At 37.7% G+C, this 17,116-nt stretch overlaps 1 protein-coding gene and 1 long non-coding RNA gene across 8 annotated transcripts in view; one reads left to right on the top strand and one right to left on the bottom strand.

Moving 5' to 3' along the window:
* Nucleotides 1-17,116, bottom strand: part of ESRRG (estrogen related receptor gamma) — a 624,815-nt gene that overhangs the window by 93,282 nt on the left and 514,417 nt on the right. The window lies entirely within an intron of this gene.
* Nucleotides 4,346-11,212, top strand: LOC118889629. Of its 2 annotated transcripts, none has more exons than XR_005018584.1 (4): nucleotides 4,346-4,429; nucleotides 5,167-5,310; nucleotides 9,496-9,594; nucleotides 10,797-11,212. It is a non-coding gene; the product is annotated as an uncharacterized LOC118889629 (long non-coding RNA). The 2 variants fall into 2 exon arrangements; XR_005018585.1 differs by having other exon boundaries at nucleotides 9,109-9,594.

Raw genomic sequence — 17,116 nt, 5'->3', positions numbered from 1 at the left:
TATTGTAAAGAGAAGCACGGCACAAAACTAGGCCAAAAAAAACGTAACCAAGAAACAAAGCTCAAACAGGAACTTGATAAAGAAGTTACTTGTTCTTTTCTTCTTCTTCTTCTTTTTCTTTTTTTTCCCATTAACATTTTTGGCCAGATCCTTAATGTATATGAAAACAGAACTATTGCCTGTGAACCAATTTACTAAACAAATAGCAGCTGTAGTAAAACATCTGTTTGGGAAAGCGGAAATATAAACTCATAAAATCAAATGAAGGCAATGCGATTCGTACTTTCACAAATATGTGAATGTTGGACATATGGTGCAGTTTGCAAAAGATTATCAATCATTCTATTAAAAAACAAAGTGCAAAACAGGTATCATTGTGATTTCCACACAACATAATAGCCAGTATCTGAATAAGATTTTAGAAAATGGTATATGAATATTTCTCAGGAATGAGAGGCACCATTCCCATCTCCCTTGCAAAAGAAGTGTTTAAAATGAAAGATAGCATTATATCTAAAAACACTTCTATATATCTATACTGTCACCAAAAGTGGAAAGATTGGTGTAATATAAGTAACATAATAAGTAACGTAATATGAAGACTAAATAAAATAATAATAACAATAGGAACGAAAAATCGTATGTGGAACTTGGGAAAGGCATTTGCTAGATTATGCACAGACTTGCCCTCTAGTTCATTAGGGTCAAAGCGATTTGCTTTCTGAGATCAATCATTAGAGGACCTCTACTAAAAATTTCAATGAAACTGTGAAAAAGAAAAGTAAGGAAAAGACTGGGTTTCATTCTTATGTACCCAGCCTGGAAGAAAAGCACAAATCAATAAAGAGAGCTTAGATTAAAAAAATGAAACAAAACAAAACACAAAAACATCTTCTGAAGAAGTTGCTGCTATTTTCATAGGAAGGGAAAAGCTGATCTTCTGGTTTGTTTGTACTGCTTTGCTGCCCCTGCTCTCCTTCCTTCTCTTTGATTCACAGAGTTTAAGTTAAAACCAAAGAAAGACATAATACATCCGAAACCAAAATCACATCACTAGTGTATAGCAAATCTGAGAGTGGTAATAAATGTCAGAGCTGTAAAAGCAAAGGCAAGCAGCTAGGTTCCTTTTTTTTTTTTTCCTTTCTTTCCATACTTAAAAGTGAAATACCTAGCTGTTATCTTGGTGCCTGCAGAGCCTCCCCATTGTAGATTCAATAATACAAGAGGCTTCTTATCAGCAGCTGGGGTGACTGATTGGAGCTGTGATATGTTTAGACAATGCACTGTATTTAACTGAATTTACAGATGCCCCAACTCAGGCGTGGTAGTAAACGCCAGAGACTAATAGGAAATTAAACATGTACAATGGACTAACTCCATTTGCTCTCACAGTGTAATGTGTTTAGTTAACTTACTCATAGTCACACTTTATCTTTTTCTCTATGGATTCCCTGGGATATGTTTCAAATTGGCCAGAGATTAAATCTTCTTTTCAATTTTTTTGTTACCATTTTATTGCCGCTTTCCCTTATTATGGGCCCCTCTTTCTCTTGCAGAGATAAGCTAAACAAGATGACCCTCAGTCCTCCCCCACCGACCCAATTATCAGATAGTCAGCAAGGAATGCCAGGCTACAGGATTCCATAATATTAATATTAATATAACATGAGAGGAACAAAAATCAGTCACTTATTTGAAAGCAATGGTGTATTTAACTCATTTGAAATTTAAATGTGAATTTTAATGTACCTGGTATGTAAGACATACATACAGAGTGGGAGCAGCACGCCCAGGCCATTCGGAGAATTGTTTTAACTCTTCATTGTTTCATAGATTTGCTCACAAAAACAGCTGCAAGTAGACGTGTGTCTACGTGCACACACAGCCCAACTGTTGACGGGGAAGGAAGAGTTGTCACAGTGCTCTAGTACCTTCCATCTGGTTAACAGAGAAAGAGAATTTATCGTTAGATAAATCCACAGATGGTTCTGTAGATCTTCTTTGAAAGAGGTTGTTCAGAGAGAACCCTCTCGTTATACGAGAGCCACTGAATCCATAATGGTTTTGTTGTCCTTAGGAAACCGTAAAGAATTTCTACATTCATGAAAGCATGTTACCTAGAGAGCATAAAGGAAACCTCTAGTCTATTCTGATCACATGTGGACTCCTGAGAGGGTTCAAGATAGTCCCATCTCAACGCTGACCACACCCCCACCTGCCCATGACCCTGACCTTGAGAAAAGTGGAGTTACATACTGAAAAAACTGGCGACAAAGGTTGACATGAGGCTACATCATGGTGACCTCTGATTCACTTGTTTATATTTATTATGTGGACGAGCAAAAACATTTTTTTGCATCAGTCTTTCTTACAAAGCCAAGAAGTAAGGAAATCTAGAGCAAACACAATGGTCTGGAAAGGTGGACAGAGTGGATGGTTTCCTGGCAATTTACATGCTTCAAAATCTAAAGAATGAAACTGGACAGAAAGAAGGTACCACATAAACCCTATGTGTACATATTCACACCTACTTCTGAAAGACCAACCCCTGGACCCTACCACTGAGCAGTCCCATTCTGATATACAGGAGACCCAAGCCAGTGACCGTGGCCTTCATTTTACATCATCTTCTCCATTCTCTATTTCCGCAATAGCCCTTATTACTGAGTGCACAAACTATTTTATCAGAATCTTGCATCTAATGAGACGTATAAATATTTAAACAAAATGGAAAAGAAACATGTGACTATGATGATCAAATGCTAAGTGCCTGAATATCAGAGTCCTTTCAATCAATTTTTAAATCGGCTTTTTTTAAAGCAAGGATGGCACCAGATGAAGACACTAAAACCACACATATCCACACAAAACCACTATAACCCCGGCTTATAGAATTAATCATCCCAAAGCATTATTACCCCCATGCCCAGATCCAAACTTAACTCTGTGGAAAGAGCAAAATGGCATGGAGTACTAATGTCATTTGAAAATCAAGTAATAATCAAATAACCATTACTCAGTAAAACAGACTTCATAGTATTATGAACTGAGCAGTCCAATAAATGTTACTTCTCTTAATCAGTTCTGATTGGTATTTGCTATAGGAGACACAGACAAATCTTTGACCAATCTTTAATTAGTATCACTGATGAAATATTTATTCTTTTAATTTGAATTTAGAAACCCAATAAAGCCATGTTTGCATCTTTTATCAACTTAAATATTATCCTCCTTTATTGCTTTTGTCATGACTGCAGATTCTGAAAATGTTCTCCCGAAACAATGCGTATTTCACATATGCATAGTTGCCCTGGTCTCATTGTTTTTAGGGCAAATATTTAATATAGGCATTCAGGTCATAAATTCATTTCAGTCCTCTTTCTGAGGGGATCATGCAATAGATTTCCTCTAAGTGTCAAGAGAGAAAAGGAAGATATTTTTAGACATCCGAAGACCTTCTTAGGGAATCATAGATTCACCAAATCGTACCTAATCCTCCCTGGAGTTCCGGGGGTTCAATTCACAGAAACGGTGGGGCTGGACAACATTACCGGGCCCTTGTGTCTAGGGCCCAGACACTGAACTCAGAAGCCAGTGTTCTATATTTGGCTCTACAACCGATGGGCTGCCACCTTTAGCTTAACCCATCTCCCAACCACAGACACAGTTACACAGTTCCCAAGTCTGATGGTTCAATGGGGATTGGAGCTCATTTAAAATAGCAGAAATCACCAAGCATATTATTAAAATCTAATGAAGCAATCAGATTGCACCTTGTTCCAAGAACACCTTTACCAATTTCCTCTAGTCCACAAAACACCTCTGAAATTAGCAATATCCAGAATACTCTAGGAAACAAAACAAAACAAAACACAGGAGGGACTGTATCTTCTGAGAGTTACACAAACAAATAACATAGATGTCCTCTGTATTGCTCAGAGGAATTTGCAGGACTGGAATATCTTCCCTAGTTATTGGTTTTGAATTTTCTTTCACCTTCTCTCTTGCATTCTAGAATCTCCAATGAAAGCTACCTCTTTGTGACAAATCTATCACAAATGGGTGTTTGTAATGTGTAGAACATCAGATGTTCAAACAAGCTGTGCTTGTTCATCTATTACATGTACTTGATAGCACCATCTACTCTGCTACCTAGAAGTTTCAGTTACACTTACTCCTGAGATTATTATGCATGAGATTATAAACTTTTTCTCAGAAACTGGGTCATACTAGCTTTTGTTTGCTATTGTATATTTAAAACCCAGCACAATGCCTGGCACATAAACATCAAATGAGGAGAACACAGATCTTTTCTCAAGGAAGCCAACACTTAGTGTGTACTTGTCTCTAGGGAACCTTTGATGTCGTCTACCTGGGAGACTGCGCTTCGTCCTTGACACAGCTTGTGCTGCAGAGTCCTGACCTCCAGGTGGGTGCAGACTCTGATACTCCTACATTCTTACTTCTATCCAGAAATCACAAAAACAACAACTATATCATGTTTCCGCAAGATCTGTTTTGTGAAAAAATGCCGAGTAGGATCCCTAACGCTTTTAATCAGATTCAATAAAACAGAATACTCTGGGATTCAGGAAATAATCTTCACTGAAATCCATTTTAGAAGTAACAAGCCTACTTTTTTCTTAAAATAATCTGCCATGAAAAGATAGGAGACACAAATATAAAAATAACCTTATTATTGATACACTAGCTAACATGTATGTTGTGTATGCTGGCATTTCCTGTCAAAATTTTCATTAGTCGCTAATACTGTCAAACAAAATCTGGGCCCACAATTCTATTTGGTGGTGGCTGTCAGGTTATATTTTGCACGTTTCCGTATTATTTAAAAGTACTTTTCCATATTTAATATATGATAGCTTACTGTACCTTTCCACCGGCATTTATCACCACTCAAGATTGATCAGTCTCCACGAAAGTGAAGTTCACTGTCACAGAAGGGCCTAGCCCTCATTTATTTCCCTGTACAGTATTTGGTACAGAGCGGAATGTACAATAGTAGATGTGCCTTCAATGTAAAGGTCACACACTTAGCAATAGAAATATAAGTTATTAAAATAGACTTATAATCTTTAAAAACATCAAGTGCCCTTAAAGTCTACATAATTGTACAAAATTCAATGTGTATATTTTCATTTGCTCCAGGTTCCAAAATGATCCTAAAGATGCTGCCGTCTCCCAAACCAGAATTCTAGTTGTTGGCAGGATTCACCATTGAGTTTAGAAAACTACAGGCTTACAGATCCCCATCAACCAACTTTATCCTTGCTTAATTTACCCATCTCTGTAGTAAGTTAAGTCAATGTAGCTTATGGGGACTTGAAGGCATTTAAAGGATATTTAGAGGAGTATTTTTTTTTTCTTCATTTGATTTAGCTACAGCATAAGACCATGTTAATTTGTTTTTCTTCTGCATCTCCTTACTAATGATTAGGACAGGCTCTAAACATGAATGCTGGAGAGAGAGGTGTGCTGTAAGTGCCTAAAGCGGTGAATTGGTTCCCACCACCCCATGTTCAGCTCTGCCACTTACTATCTATGTGACTTTGGGCAGGATACCCAAAGACTCTATCTCTAAGGATATGAGGATAGTAAGTGCTGCTGAAATACACACACACACACACACACATATAATCTGTTTACAGTACTGAGTACTTATCAGGTGCAAAGCATTGTCTTAAGATCTTTACATTTACTAACTTATTCCTTACACCAATCCTATGAGGAAAAAAGCAAAGGCAACAGAGCACATAGTGGCTAAGTAAATGCCCAGGTTTTCCCAAACAAAAGTGGTAGAACTGGGATCTAGCTGTTTTACTGCCTCTGAGGGATATAACTAAGATTATAAAAAGCATCTAGGACCAAGTTTGGCACACAGTAGGTCCTTAATATAAATGGTAGGGTCTTCTTTCTCTCTGTCTCTCTCTTCCTTGTGTTTCCTTGTCACAGAAATCAATCGCCAGATTCTCTTAGACTAGCCTGAAGGATCAATTCAACTGGTATAAAGAGCCTAGCCTAGTCACTAGAGATAAAATCTCATGAGTATATATAAATATTAAGCCTACTAACAAATATAATGCACCTATAAACACACACACACACACACACACACACACACACACACAATTCAAGTTAAGCCTCCAAAGAAACTTCCTGGAATAACCCTTGCCAATGAGTTTATCATCAATACTGATGGAAAATGGACTCAGGTCACAAACACTATGCTGGGTTTAGGGGCAGGAAGAGAGGAGGTCAGACAAGGATAAAACTTATTGCCTGCCTTCAAGGGCCCAGAATCCACTGGGGGACTCTTTTTAATAACTCACTGTAATATATTTTGTACTACACTAGAGGTATGTAAAAAAAAAAAAAAAAAACCTATGGGAATGTAGAGCAAGAAACAATTAATTCTGCCAGAGGATTCAGGAAGTCTTCACAAAATGGAAGTGATTTCTTTGAGACGTGTTGAATTTCTCTATGCAAAGACACAGGTGAGAAGGGCACTCCAGGTTGAGAGAATGAATAAGCAGAGACATGGAGGCATGGAAAGCCTGCTACGTGCCAGCAGTCGTGAGAAGAGCAGGGTGGCTAAAACATACAGCAGCTGAAGGAGGCCAGGGAGATCAACTAGGTTCTAAGTGTGAATGGCCACTTAGACAACTGGTAGGGAGTTTGGACTTTATCCTGTGCAGTGCGAAAGTCCGGAACAGAAGGCACCGTAGACACATAGACCAATGGAGATTACTTCATAGCCTGGGTGATAAAGGAAAACAATCTATACTAAAGTAGCAGCAAGGGGAGACTTCCCTGGTGGTCCAGTGGTTAAGACTCTGCGCTTCCACTGCAGGGGGCAGGGGTTTGATCCCTGGTCAGGGAACTAAGATCCCTCATGCCCCATGGCTCAGACAAAAAAATAAAAAAATACAGTGGCAAGGGGGGATGAGTAGAAAGAGATGCAGTCAAAGGATCTTCTGTAGGTAGAATCCACTAGGCTTAGTAACTGAAGAGATGGAGGGGTTAGAAAAAGACGAATGCCAGGAGGTGTCTGATGACAGTAGTCTATATACTTGATGCTCTGAATATTTACTCTTGCTTGAAAAGAAAGGAAGGGAGCAGGAAGGAAGGGAAGAAAGAAAGTAGGAAGGACTTGCCTTTGAGGAACTGATTCAATTCTAAGGTGCTGTAAAATGGAAGCAGAAGAGTAGACATCCTGAGTTATAGTAAAGGGCACCTAAGGGCACTTGTTGGTGGCCCTACATCACTTCCCAAAATACATACACAATGTAACACAACACCCTTTTTCTTCTTTTCTCCATTCCTCTCTCTTCTACCTCCTTCTTCTCCTTCCCTCTTTCCCTTCCCTCTTCTCTGTAGTCTGTCCTAGGCCCAAATACATCAGCAGAGCTTAGCTCTACAAGGCAGGAAGAATCCATAATACTCTGCTCTCTCGTTTCCCTCACACTAACATTAGTGTCACAACCACAATTTACTTGACACTCCTCAGAATCCCATTATAAAAATTCAGGTTCTTCCAAAACTGCTTTGTGGGACTTATTGAACCTAAAAGCTCAGCTATGTTTACCCCTGAGCCTGCAGTCTCAAAGTGGAATAACTTAATAAATGGACGCGGCAGAGACACCTTTATGCTTCCTATGCAAATACTGCTTAGAAAAGCCATTAATGGGAATTATGGAAGGAGAAAGCCAACTAAATACATGGGCCAGAATAAGCAGGATGACTCAGTTGGCCTTCAGGGCCCTTCTCCTCTGCTGGTAATTTTATTAGAACCATTGCCAGTGAAGAAATTTGGAGCTTTTCGAATTGAACTGTAAATTGTTCCTGCTTTCCATGGGATCCTAAAGGAATTTCAGGGGGAATTTTTCTTTGGTTTGTGGAGTGATTCCCTGTGGACTGGGGGAAGTCTTTTGGAAATTTCTGGGTTACCCCTGGGGATTTTTCCCAAAATGGATTCTTCTTTAGAAATAGTTTGGTTATTAATTTTTAAAAATATTGGAAAATTTTTGTATAAAAATGTGTAGCATGTCCCCAAGTTTCTGTTTACAGGAGTCATAAAAACACTATTATAATGGTAATATCTTATAATGGTGGAAATGTTTATACTCATGGTTATAAAACCCTGTATTACTGCTTTGATCTCTGCAGTAAGAAGTTATTGTTTTAAAAACAACAAGACACTGAATGTGTTTTTAACAATTCTTCATTACCCAATTTATTTTTGGCAGAAGTGCTATAAAGTGTTTCCTTTTTATTTGTAAAAATATATTATTTGTGATTCTGGGAAAAAGACTATGAAATGACACGGAAAGCACCTTAAAATGTTTGTCTGTGAGACCACTTAAAGTCTCATAAAAACTATTCTGATGTAACGTTTATTGTGTTCTATCATCACGTCATTCATTTTATTTAAAAGTGCATGCCTCTTTCCACATCCCAATTTTAACAAAATCATCTTTTACTGTTCACATCATCCTCAGAAAACTTCAGGTGGCATTAATAATGCCGTCCATTCACACCTGAAACTAACACAATATTGTAAATCAACTGTGGTTTAATAAAAATAATAAAATAAAATAATGCTGACCGTTCACAGTGGCAATATAAAAAAACTCCTTTAACCTTCTCCTCTGTTGTTTCTCTTGCAGCCAAAGTTCCAACACTAACAACAAGAAAATGTTGTTTAAAAGATGATAGATATGGGGAATGACACTTGATACTTTGTAATAACCTATAAAAGAATCTGAAAAAGAATATATATACACACACATATATATGTAAAATTGAATCACTTTGCTATACGCCCGAAACTAACACGACATGGTAAATCAACTATACTTCGATAAAAAAATAAATTAAAAAAAAGATGATAGATATGAATGGGAGAATTGTTTTTCGTTTTCTAAGAACGATATCTCATTACACTCATAAGCTTTCATTTCATTGTTAGCCTCTTAACCCAAATAGGTTTCCTTTTGCTATTTTCCCTGCTCTGTCACAAGTTTCCCAAGAGAGTCTTTCCTTGGTTTGCAACTCCTGTAGAGTAAAATATCACTTCTGGTGTCTCCAAAGGGCCACAATGTCCAGACTACACAAAATTTGAAGTCCTTTCTCCCTGACTCCACACCCTGCTTTACAAAAACACACCATTTGCAGATCAAAGAGAGACGATTTATGCTTTCATCCAGCTGATGGACGATTAAATTAAAACAGATCAGCAGTGCAGTGCACGGGCAGGTGGCTCCCACCACCACTGTCGGCCTCAGAGCGATTAAATTGTGGCGGAGATGGAGGGCCTTCTGCTCCCATTCCCGCACTTACAGATCAAACGGTGACAAATGAGATGTTACCGCTCTTGTAAAGCAGGGCGACAATCTGTCAAAATCCAACATAATTTGTGACCCTCTGTGACATCCTCTTTCTCTCTTTTTTTTTTTTTTTTTTGACATTTGAATACAGTGATTGTACTTGAGTCAAGTCCATTTAAGTGAATATAGTCAATTCTATCTAAAGGAATACAGCCTGTTAGCGCCAACATGGTAGCTGAATATGTATCTGGTGAGTACTCCAGCGACCCTTTGTGTTAAGTGCATACCATTAACAATGAATTCTGATTTTTTCCAAGTTATATAATTTGATGCCTTGACAGCCCAGACACTTAAAGCACTACTATTTGTTTTAAATGGCTTTATTTTATTGTTTAAATGTCAGTATCAAAATAAAGTAATGCATACAGCCTTGTCAGTTCTAGTACAGGGGGAAGTATTCCCGTTGAGGAGAGTCTTGAAAGAGTTTGTTCTAAAAATGGACTCAAAAGTCAATTGCAATGTCTCTTGGCTGAATCCTTAAATGACTCATGAAACATATTTATACCACATTTTCTGTTTAGCTGGTGCATTTAATAAGGCACTGAAGCATAAACAGCAAAGGGAGCATAGCATCTTAACTTACTGAAGTTGACATCATTGCCAGGTTAAAAAAAAAAATTACTGACTATGGAAAATGACTGAGGGATGTTTGATAGAACCCACAGCCCAGATAAATGAACAGACCTCTCCGTGGGCTTTAATTGTAACATCTGCTGGATTATTATAGGTGGCTTAGTCTTAAAGGAAGAAAATAAAAGATTCAAGGCACTGATGGAGGATAGTTTCCAATATTTTTAACTACTAGAATGACAGGGAGAATTGATTCTCTCACCCCTCTACTCCATTCAGACCTGTTTGGGGTTTACGAGCCTGTCACATTTCGGAAAAGCCGTTGACTTTCTACGTCAAAGTGGCTAAAGACTTTTCCCAAAAGACTTCTGTTGACCACAAACTTTTAGGCAGGGTAATGCCAACCTTCAGGGAAATCACTCTGAAATAACTTTGTTTACAAAGAATAAAAGTATATCTAGACTCTTTGAGCACTTTTTTTTTAGGGTTATACTTTAAGGTTCTCGGGCATAAAATGTTTTTCTGCTGTGTAGCTCACTCTGTGATCTACCAAAGTGGGTGGGCTCAAGTTATTCTGCTCATCCTGGTTTATTTCCTTACCTCTGGACTTGTTTGCCCACATTTTAAAGTAACTGTCCAGCTTGATTACAAGCCCTGTTAATGACTTGGCTTCAGAAACCCAGCTGGCTAAAGAGTAGACCCCAGTTTATGGGATTTCAGAGTAATGAGCTGAGACAGAAACTTCACCTCCATTTTTGGCACACGGCATTGTGATATACACTAATCTACCCTTATTATGATGGACCTTTATATCCTCTCTAGGCTTTAATGCCTGTCATCACTCTATTGTTACCCAGATGAGGAAAGGGAGAATATGAGCCTCAAGACCTACAGACCTTGTCTATTAAAGCCAGGGTCTCAAGCCAGTCCGAACACATAAGAAGAGCCATGAATTTACTTTCTACAGCCAGGAAAAGGCATTTCACCCCCAAAAAGGGATCCAGCGTCTATGGCCAGCAGCTCTACTGTGTCAGGAGTTACTAGAGGGTCGCTGCAGTGGATGATCACAGAAGAAAGTCTACAGTAAGTCCCCTACACACGAACCTTCAAGTTGCGAACTTTCAAAGATGTGAACGTGCATTCGCATGTCTAATCACGTATGGCGTGAGTGAAACTGCAGCTTGCCCTCTGTCTCCTATTGTTGACGATCCTTCAGCTCTACCATCTCCCACCTTCTCTCCCTCCTCCAGTCAGTAACTCTTCTTGCCTGTTCACTCGATGCCAGCCCCTGTATGCCAGCTGTTGTATCAATACTGTGTTATTGTACTTTTCAAGGTACTGTACTGTACTGTAAGATTAAAAATGTTTTCTTTATTTCTTGTGTTTGTTTGTCTTTTATGTATTATTTGTGTGAAAAGTATTACAAACCTATTACTGTATGGTACTATACAGCCGATTGTGATAGTTGGGTACCTAGGCTAAATTTGTTGGACTTATGAACAAATTGGACTTACAAACGCGCTCTAGGAAAGGAACTTGTTCATATGTAGGGGACTTACTGTATTGGGGTTTGGCTCCACTACTGTGTGTCTGTAGATTTCTAGACTGTAACTCCCACAGAGTTACCCTAACCTGCGGTGTGAGTGGCTTTTGTTATCACTGAAAGTCTACCAACAGGTTGGTAGTTAATATCGTGCTTAGTGAAATAAGCCAGACAGAGAAAGACAAACACTATGATGTCACTTATACGTGGGATCTAAAAAAACAATACAAATGAATGTATATGCAAAACAGAAACAGACTCACAGATAGAATAACCCAGTGGTTATGAAAGAGGAGAGGGAAGGGGGAGGGGCAAATTAGGGGTATGGGATGAAGAGATACAAACTACTGTGTATAAAATAGTTAAGTGACAAGGATATACTGTATAGCACAGGGAATTATAGCCATTATGCTGTAAAAACTTTTAATGGAGTATAATCTGTAAAAATACAGAATCACCATAGTGTACACATGAAACTAACATAATATTGTAAATCACCTATACTTCAGTGTTTACAAAAGTATGTTCTTCTCTGAACCAGTTGGAAAATGGGTATAAAAACATAGAAAATGCAGGTTTGCCAAATGTCCTCTTCACAGTAATCCTTCCCAAGTCAAAAAATGCCACGTGAAAAATTTTAGAAAGATTGACTTTTATTTTCCCCTTCATCCCATCTAGCTCTTTCTCCATATTGTTTATAAATGCAAATAGGTTAGAATTGTACCTATTGTGATTGACAAACAGCAGTCATTGGGGTGGCCAACTGGCCTGCATTTGTTAACAGATTACTTCTACTCCTGTGAGTTCTGTTTGGCTCCTGGGTCTGCAAAGGCCTTTGCTGATTTTATAACCTGCCACAAAGCAACAAGCTGATCTCTATTCCTCACTTTCCTCTCTCTTCTCTCACTTTCCTGCTTTTGATGTAGATTCTCTATTAGACACAGGGGATATAAAGCAGGTTTTCACCTTTGCCTGGAAGTAAGCACAAGGGGAGGAAAGAGGAAGGTGGCAGAAATATTCTGAACTTTAAAATCTTCCCTCTACCTCCAAGATGAGGATAAATGTCCCCCAAAGATTCCCTGAGATACACACACAGACAGCTCTCCCCCCACAGGGATCTCCTGGCACCTCAGGGCTTTTTTGTTTTTTTTTTCTTTTTCTTCTTTTGATGGAATATAAGACTCTCGGTGTATGTAGAGATCTTTTCAAGCAAGACTACTGTTCTGTATCTGTCAAATGACATCTTCATAAGATAAAACTCATCTGATCTGTTTCTTTTCAACGCTTTCAATGTTTGCTATAAGACGTTAATTATATCTGAACTTTCCTACCTCTAACAATTTCTCAGACTTTCCTTAGCTAAAGCTCGCATCTTCTCATGTAACTTTTCCAGCAACAGAACACAAGTGCATCTGAGTGGCTGATGCTGACCAAACTGGAGACCACTTGAGAATGTCACTAAAAGAACAGTGGCTGAAGCTTATAAATAGGTGACACTATTGATAAAGCATCAACAAAATGCTTCATGCTGTGAAACATAAAGCCCAAGCAGTCATATTGTTAAAAACCTGTTCCTGTGTCTAATGTCTACATAAATAGCATGAACGCAATCTCATGAGCTGCTTTGTTTGGCCTCAAGCTAATCACAGGTGCAAGAGAGGAAACTTTTCCTACTAATTGCTGGTCTGCTTTAAAAACAACAACAACAAAACAAAAAAACCTTCCGGGGTGTAGGAGACTTACAATGTGAGCAAACATAATATCACAGAGCGGAATTCAAAAGAATCCCAATTATTTGAACATTCAGCAATGATCACATATTGTGGTCCTTAAGTTTAGACCAATAACATTTTGATAACAAAAACGCTCAACTCTTGGCCTTAACCTCACCCGGCACTTGTTGCTACTGAAAGATTAAGGTTATCTCTCTATGTAAGTAACCCACATTTATGTCCAAAATTAGACTATAAAGCAGGAGACTTCTTGGCTAGAATAAAATGGTTTTTAACATCAATTTATTAGTACTCTGAAAATGCAGGTCCTCTTCCCTCAGCTGAATGACTAATGCATTACAAGATTCTGTGATACCCAAACCATTGACTGTCAGAAAGATTTAAGTTCAAATCAACATGCATTTATTCTTTGGTATAGCAATATGGAAGGCTGATGGCATGAATATTTTACAGTAATGTTTCAATATTAAAATCCCCATATTGAGATTCTGGAGTAGCATACAAATTATATTTAACCATCAAAAAATTCATTGAAGTACTTATTAGAGTATCAGTAATAATAGTCATTAAAATTTTATGATCACTTAAAAAAGAGCACTAAATAAAGACAGTTTAGCAAATGCCCTATTTACATATTTTAACAAGACTTACATAGTAATATCAAAATCACATTGAATGTGAGAGTAAAATTAAACTTGCCCTCAAAAGAACAGATACATTATGGATCTACCCTGATAAATTTGCTTGTTTTCCCAATAGTGGGGTGAGTTGCACTCATTCATTCACTCTGCCTTTTTGGACCAGCTGGGATATTACACAAAATATGACCAAGGGTCAGGGGTTCAATCTATGAATTAAGGACAGAATTAACTAAAGAGGCTGTATAGGAATTGAGTCTGCAACCTTAGCCTCCTTTAGCACCAAGTCTGATTTTGCTCGGCTAAACACTTACACATGGACATCACCTGATTTTACATATATGTAAGTAAAGAATATGTATATAACTACTCCCACACATATATGTATATATATAGGTGGCTCACTTTCATTTAAAACCTTTTAGAATATTTATGCAAGTTCAAGTCCTTAAGCATTTTGATATATAAAATATGAAGCTGATTTTTCACAGCATTTTAGAAAGCTGATGAAAATCATTTTCAAAACTATGGGCCCTCACACTTTGCACCTCGATCCAGTGTAGACCATAAAACTAAAAAATTAGTGGGATTTGCTTTCTTTACCTTACATGTGTAAGGTTAAGTGTGATCACTGTAAATTCAACGCACTTGAGTAAACAGTAGGCCAACAGAAATTCTCAAGGAGAGATATATGTAGGTACTCAGGGAAGATGGGTGGCCTGGGGTCAACAACCAAGTCTGCTGAGAGTAGCCGTGCCATTGACACAGGTCACTTTGGTTTCCTTGGGACGAGTGATTTACTGGCAAACACATTCAGTAGAACCCGTTAGGCTCTATCAGAATTTGAGGCTCATGGTGGCCAATTCATTTGACAAGACATGCAGCACCACAAAATCCAATGAGGAATAAATAAGCCATGCCATATATGAGCCTTTAGCTATTTTCCTTGTTTTCCTGTTTAGTGCCTTTACAAAATGTCTAACACTATCAAATCAGAAAAGTGAAAGACTTCCTAATATCATACTGTTCTGATTGTGTGTGTGTGTATACACATGCTCATGTGTATGAGAGAGAGAGATAATTATAGAAATCATAGATTCTTATAATCAGAAATTTATAGAAAATATGAAATATAAAATGTCAAGTGATGCATTCTGAAGTATTATCTAAATAAACAAAGAAAAAATATCAGAACATTTTGGGACCGTCTTCATTCTATGGTGGTAACAAATTCATCAAAAAGCCCATGATCACCATTGTTCCTGTTTCCCTTCTTCAAAGAAATAGGAATTAAGGTCTCTCACTGCCATTGGCTGCCAAATAAGTAAGTTTCATGCACCTTATATGGCAGCTATATGAGCTTTAGAGGTAGGACGTTAACTTTTTCCTGCAAGAGTCTAGCTAACGCCAAGCAGGAGTTCTGTATTCTGAAAGGCATGACTGGTGACAGAGGACAAAAGACCACAAACAATAATTTGCAATGTGTTTGGGCCCTTCTCCTGAAGCATCTTCAGCTTCCCAATGATCTTTTTTGAGCTTAATATCAAAATTCAATTACATCTTTCACGACACAGAGTGGTTTGTTTAGTTGAAGAGTTAAAAGATACCCAGAATGACTTGATAACTGAATAATCCATAGAGATTATTAGAGCCAATACATGTGGCTAGCGGAGAGTCAAATTTAACTCACAATATCTAGTCAGTAAAATACCTAAAAATGTTTTTAAACTGAAAAGCTCATTCAGTTTGAATTAGAGAAACCTTGAATATATAACACTGACTCAAAAAGATCCAAAGCATACAACCTTCTTCATTTCATGGTCCTTCCCAACATTTCAAAAATTAAAGAATAAGCCCTTTTGGTATTAAAAAAGCTCTTAATACATGTAGAATTTTTTTTTCGTATAATTAGGAACCTTCCACTCTATAGTAACAGATGGTAGAATATAGTCTTTAAAAGCCTGGGCTGGGAAGTCAATTTCTGGTTTGAATCCCAGCCCTGTAATGTACCCATGTGATTCTGAACAAGTTACTTAATATCTTTGTTCCCCAATTTTCTCATCTACAAAATGGGTTAAAAATAGCACCTAATCCTTAGTGTAATTTTGAGGATGAAATGACTTAATATACATAAAGCTCTAATTGGAAAGCATCACTATTTAATACATTTTAGATCAGCCCATCACAGAGCCAATTTGCCAGTTTAAATGCTATGCTGCCTCCAGAAAGTCCTACTCAGTCTTTTATATTCATTCATTCAATTGTTCTTATTCTCAAAGAGTTTGGACAAGGACACACCACCAAGCTAATGGGGAACGAAGAAAAAGAACTAATGAGGCCTACTGTTGACAATAAATGTGTACTTTGGTGGGGTGGAGTAATTACTTAAATAATATAAGTCAATCCTTCCTTCACTAATTCTAATTCATTCACATTACACTCTGGCACAAAGTGAATAAGGAGTTTAATCACTTATATGTGACCTAGGAAAATGTTGACAGTGTTTGACCTCAAGGACAAAAAATATAAATATTTACAAGAATGTACACTTTTATAAGATAGTAATCTCCTCTCATCCATGGTCCTTTGATCTGTGACTATAGTTACCATTTGGAACATCTACTGAAATATCCTCCATTTTCAGAAAATAGTTCAATGCAGAGCAGTATTTTGAATGATGCAGAAAAGAGGACTGATCTTTAAACACGTTTGGCTCACCAATCTGAAATCTGCTATTCCTTGAGATAATATCAATATTGACATAAAGTTTGGACACCAGATGTCAAGATGCAGGGTGTTTTCCAATGAAGACTCCCATCTTATTTTGCTTTTACATCAGCCAATGAATATGGATAAGACTGGAAGCAGCCCTGGATATGTATCCACAGAAGAAACTCACTGTAAGTGGCATATAAGTGAGATTTATGTATAAAATTTTGCATACTTATTCTAGTCTAAAGCACTCAAAGCACTAACCTTGACCTACCCTATCCAGTTGGGCAAAAATCCAATTTATTATTCAATTTCAATAATTTCCTTTTCTTTAAGTTTCATTGGAAAAGTATGCCTGCCTACCTCATATAGTACTAAAAGATACATCCTAGTGATATGTGCTTAAAAGGCTTGACAAAGAGGTACAATATTGAGGGCCACATACAGTAATTATTCCATACATCCAATCAAATATACCATTGGTCGCAGCCTTGTGTGTTGTTACCAGGTGAGGGG

This window comes from Balaenoptera musculus, chromosome 1, assembly GCF_009873245.2.
Source record: "Balaenoptera musculus isolate JJ_BM4_2016_0621 chromosome 1, mBalMus1.pri.v3, whole genome shotgun sequence".
NCBI classification, from domain to species: Eukaryota; Metazoa; Chordata; class Mammalia; order Artiodactyla; family Balaenopteridae; genus Balaenoptera; species Balaenoptera musculus.
The sequence above is the reverse complement of the archived record's forward strand: the minus strand, read 5'-3'. Positions and strand labels throughout refer to the sequence as shown.